Raw genomic sequence first — 6,000 nt, forward strand, 5'->3', positions numbered from 1 at the left:
ATATATAGACTTTGACTCTTATGCTCACCTATACCAGCATGAGCGACACAAGATAAATATGTTCAACTCTTCTAGCTTGAGCAGTACCTAGAATAACTAAGATTCTTAGACCACATAGACTATTACTTGAAGCGTTGGGACTAACACCTCGCTCGTTTAGTGGCTTAGCTCCCTGACTCTGACTCTTATGCCATGTAATCTTAATGATGACTTGGACGTACATGTTCAAGGCCAAAAACCCAATTCCATAGGTTGAGATTTATGTCTCTTCCATTATTTTTGGTCTTTGGATGCTACCATTCCGCCCAATAGGTTGGCATACTTCTACCCTCTTGATTTGTTTGTCGTATGTTGATAATGCTTTGTGAAACAAGTTCTACATTTGTAATAGGGACTGATGGAGCCTTTGTGTTATCTCCCATGAGAAGCGGTTGTAGATATTTGTGGGTTCTATGTGATTGAGTTTCCAATAGTAATTTTGGAACACACCTTGGTTGTGGTCTACGTGTGATCGTCTTTGGCATTTTTGCCTTTAGCTATATGAATTGATGGACAGTAGGCTTTGGTGTCCATATCAGATTATTACCATTTGCTTTTGTAGTAGAAGATGAGGTACCCATCTAGAGCTTATATCACCCTTGATTGCGATTGGCTTTTGTTCGCTCTTGGTTATGATTGTTTGCCTTTGGGTGGAGCCATGTGCTACATGACCGGTCTTAGTTGTTTCAAGTTGAGCTACTCTTTTGGTAACCATATTTGAGAGTTACCTTTATAAAATCATTGTGCTTTGAGTAGCTTGATTGGAATCATCTGCTGCTTCACATATCTTTGTTGGGTAGCTTGGTAGAAGTCTGAATTAGGTACCCAAACTTGTTGCATTGCTTGTTTCTTTGAAGGTCTTTTCTTTTGCCTTTTGTGGTTGTTCTGTTTCCTGATTGAGATGTTTGTCTTCCGTTGATAGCTCGACTTTCTCTTTGTAGAACTTTCTTCTTGAGGTGAGCAAGTCTAGGTTATTACCTTAGGTTGTTTGCCAAACATTAGTGTTTCCTTGAAAGTAGCTTTGAGCAGTGATTGACTTGTTTGATGCTACCCATTCTATTACCTTTGGTTGCTAAGGTTGAACTTGTGATTGGTGTATCCAAACTGGATCTTTGACTTTGATGTGCTCTTTGGATACTAACACATGGTTGATTCTTTATAGCTTTCTTTAAAGGCTTTGTTGTGATGAAAACTTTGGTTGATAAACTTCTTGCTTAGGTTTCCATTGCGTTGTTGATGGTTTGGATTTTGATGTAGAGGATATGTAAGAATTTTGATGGAGAATCGTTGAAGATAAAGTTGATTTCGAGGTTGATCGTCTTCAATGTTTGCTTTAGCTTTACCTTTTTCTGCTATGGTTGGTTGTTACTTTTTTGCATGGACTTGAGATGCTTATAGGACTATTATTGTTGATGTTGTTGAAGCTTTTTGTTGTTGTCAAAAGAAGATGTTCATCCAGCTTTTTGTTAGGACCAGACTCCCTTTGATGTATGGGAGTCAATTATGTAAAAAGTGTCTTTGGACTCCTCGATACTCAACTTGAGTACGACTTCTGCCATGTTAAAGCTAGGAATTGGTGCCTTAGAACTTGTGTACACTATTTCTTCTAGCTCTTTGATTGGTAGGCTTTCCATCATTATCCAAGTGCTGTAAGACATTAGATTCTTTGTAGCATAAGAATATATCACAACTGAATATGTAATTTTGAGTCCTATTTCTCCATATAAGCTGAATTTAATCAAAGTGAGACACAATCAATCTTTTGTCTTATCCTTGTCCTTCTCCTGGTCGTGAGTTTGTTGAACATCTGATGTGGAACTTGGAAACATTACTTCTTCATTTGCTTTTAGCTGTGTATTTTTTGGAGTCAGCCTCTTTGAATCAAGTGTTGTTGATTCTTCAAATATATCAATGATGACATATTCTTGTGGTTGGTTTTCTTCCTTCATTTGTGCTTTTGCATCATGATTCATGAGATAGTTGTTTGTCTCACCTTTTTTTCTTTCATACTCACAATTTTTGTTAGTTTCCTTGAACACCTTTATCATAAAATAGGGAGCTATGGCATAGCCATCCTCATACAAAAACTTTGTAGGTGTTATTTTATTTATGTACACATCTAGAGTAGCCAAGATTCGATTCCTTTTGAACGGCTCAATAAATCCTCAAAAAATGGTTATGGGATGTAATATTTGTCTTCTATTGGTCTCTCTAAGATGCAATCTTCTCTCGCCAAACTCTCGCACTCGGAAGCTCCACATATCCAAAGACGTGCTTTAGTATGTAGCCATGCAGGTATCTCTTGCTCATTGACCGTTCTTGAGTCAAATTCCTCTACAAGAGTTGGACTAGCATCTCTATAGCTATGGTCTTTCACACTGATCCTTATCATAACCTCTTTGTGCCGCAAGTAGACGTGTTCGTAGCTCCAATCTTGTACCATTTTAAGTTGTCTCATGAATAGACGTCCCAAAATAATATCAAATTTTTTGTTTTTCCCAAAATTCACTATTGCAAAGGTATGTTTGTACTATATCCCTACAAGAGGTTACTATGACCTATTCCAACATACCCATGGGTTTCTCTATATAACCATCTGCAAGTTGTAGTTTTGTTCTGGTTTTTCAAGAGTCGGGTTTTCCCATTTTTTCAAAAAAAAATGGTGGCTATGGTTACTCCAGCCCCACTATTAAGTATGGCAACTGTTTTGACTCCTTTGTGCTCCACAAGTAAGGTGGTGTTTCCTTCTTCTCCCTCACAATAATATCCCACCTTGTTTACGGGTACTGGTTTTGCCTTAGGTTTTTCCTCTGTCATTCTACACATTTGATCATCTAAGGGAATATCTTGAAGAGGAATTTTCAATCCCATCTTCTCTAGATTTTTGCCCACTTCTCCCCATAGATGTGGTCTAATTTTCAACATTTTAAAGAGGGTAATCATGCATTGTATAGTAGGAAAGTGCTACATAACGCCTTATTGAACACGAGTGGAGTGTGGTGTCAGTTAGGAAATCCATCTCTATCTGAAAGTACATAATGCCTTATTGAACACGAGTGGAGTGTGGTGTCAGTACCATCCAAGTCAAGGGTATCAACAAGAAAAAAACTACAATTTTTGGAACTTGGCACACTTTTGTTAGTTATGACAATGGGGTCGTAGCTCAAGACTTTTTGGTCATGCCTGCTAGAGCTATGGAAGGCAATATAAACCTAGGACATGTGTGGATAATAGCAACCGAATGCACTATTGATTGGGGGACTGGGAGCGTCACAACACAGAAACCAACTCTTAGTCCTGCCACTCAAGCTATAGTCCCTAAGATATCACCTCCTAAGGAGATACAACCCAAAACATTGCATGTCCAAGAGGTTCAACCATCTGTACCTATAGCCCAATCCTCTAGAGCTTCAACTTTTGTAGCTGAAACAAAGCATGAGACGCCCAAGATTCATCATAATATAACAAAGAAAACATATAATTGGATCCCTAAAGCTTCTTTAGCGACCATTTATGACTCTAAAAAATAGAATCCTTGTAAGAGACGCCTCACACGCTCCAAGAAATGTAAGAAAACATTGCATTGGATTCATAAACGACTATTGGAAGCCCAAGGCTACTATGAAGAGAATGATCAAATCTGGGTGCCTAAACGTAAATTGTGTTCTTACCTGTCAACTATAGACCCATGGGAGTCAAATCCTATAACAATAAAGCCAATTGAAGACCGTGGAAGGGGAAGATCACAGAATTCTATACACCTGATCTAGAGCTAGTTTGGGTACCGAAGTAAGAACGATTTATTCCACAAAGCTAAAAAACAGGAACGTCAAATGAAGATTCCACCTCTTCATGTAGTTCATATACGGAAATACAAGCTTCGACACAACCTCCACCTTCCATTGTAAATATCCATACAAACAAGAAAGAATTTGCACCTCTCGTTGTAAGTTCACCACCTACAACAACGTTGCAAGTAAAATCATGGGAGAGTACCTTACCACCCTTGTAACTAGATGAAACACCTAGGGTAGTGAAAATTTATTGGTCAAAGTCTTCACCCATTACAACCTGGAACTATTGGTTTCAAAAGGTGACGATTTCGTTCCAAAAGGTATGATCTACCCAAGGAAGGGGGGAGTGTTTGTTGACATCCATCATTCACTTGCTCCCCTCTTAACCTTCCTCCATGACCTCTAAATCTCTCAATCTTAGGGAATGTATATATATAGCTCTATACTCAAGAAAACAAAAAGAAAAAAGAAAAAGAGCAAGAGCCACCAAACAAAAAGCTGGAAACCTACAAGTCCTAGTACAGGACCCCAAAATCATCATAACACATTATGCACAAGGACACGACATTTTGACATGACCCTAATAATATTTACACATTAAACATCATCTATCTATGTGTACAAATATGTCTAGTACGCTAGAGTCATCCACTCCTATCTTGGGTGAGAGGTTCCCTCTTTACTTTTCACAAGTGTTTCACATAGTCTGCCTGTGAATGGGATTTGGTAGATACGCTAGCGTGTGAGAAGAATTTTGAGGAATTAGAATGGCTGATACGTCTCTTGACCACAATTGATCCCTACTTAGTAGAGAACGTCTCTGCTGCACAAACTTACCCTTTTGACCAAGATGACTATACATGCCTAGTGATATTCTTGGTGAACATATGTGCATCTAATGATGAGGAAGATTTACATGATTACACGGTTGGCACTTATGGTCTCACAGATAATGACTATATTTTTTTGGATGATGACGAGGATAGGGGTTTAGATTTAGGGCTACTCGTCCATCTATTCAATATCCTATTCCCTTGACACTCTAGGGGGTGCAAATAATTAGGTTAGAGTTCTTTATGTTTTTTTTATTGTGCTCAATAAAGGTTGGTGCCTCTTCCCACTGATGTGCCTCCTAGAGGTATTCCTTGTGTTTTTTAGTGTGTACAGGAATGCATTGTAGTTGTTGGGATTTTGAATCTTTGTCTAGTTCACTCTTCGAATCGAGCGCGATCATCAACCCGAATAGGTGTTTCTTGTCCATTATCATTGCCTCTTGTCTTTTTTAGCATCCATGTTTGTCAACTTTAATTGTGATTGGTAGCATAATATTCAGCACGTTTGCTTAGTATTAAACATTACATTCAATATAATTTATGTCATAGTCCTTTGTCTAAGTTTATGAATCAAGCTGTCTGACTAAGCTAGTTTGACCAAGATAGGTGTTAGAGATCTTCTCTTAATACCATGGGAAATGCATTACTAATTGTCAATGGTTACTTTAGGTTCTTAATCCGATTTAGGTAGCATTTTGTGTGCAATGTACTAGTGCTTTCTAGTGGGATTAATCTCTCTTGACCTTTAGTTTAACTATTATAAAGGGAGTTTACTATTGTGATGAGCTTGGGGAGGGTAACAATGTTAATATGACCCTCCAAAGTTACAAAATTGAAAGGCAATGAAAAACAAACAAACAAAAAATAAAAGTGCCAACAATGTAAAATCTTAATTTGGTACTTCACTCACATGTATTGCCTATGATGCTAGAGCCCTAGAGGTTCCCACTGTGAGCGCTTTTCCTTGAAAAGCAAAAAAGCCCAAGGCATACAAAATAAGCACACACATAAAAAATTGAATCAATGCGAAGAAACATTGGGGGGTCAAACAAATGGAATAATTCAAGCGATGATTTCCTAAGCATTTCCTTTTATCATAGCTGAACTAGAAGGTCTTCTAGGTATAGCCTCTAGTCAGTCCTCGGACATGAAATACTTTACCCTTGCAATTAAACAGCTTAATTGATTAAAGAGAATTGAGAATCTTGCCCATGGTATTAATAGTTGACCTCTAGTGCCTCTCGACCGTTAAATTAGCAACCCCAGACTTGTTTATTTTTTGACCTTTTCAATTGCTTATACGTTTGATTATATTATAGTTTAATGTTTACTGC

This window comes from Adiantum capillus-veneris, chromosome 4, assembly GCF_014529385.1.
Source record: "Adiantum capillus-veneris isolate H3 chromosome 4, ASM1452938v2, whole genome shotgun sequence".
Taxonomy (NCBI): Eukaryota; Viridiplantae; Streptophyta; class Polypodiopsida; order Polypodiales; family Pteridaceae; genus Adiantum; species Adiantum capillus-veneris.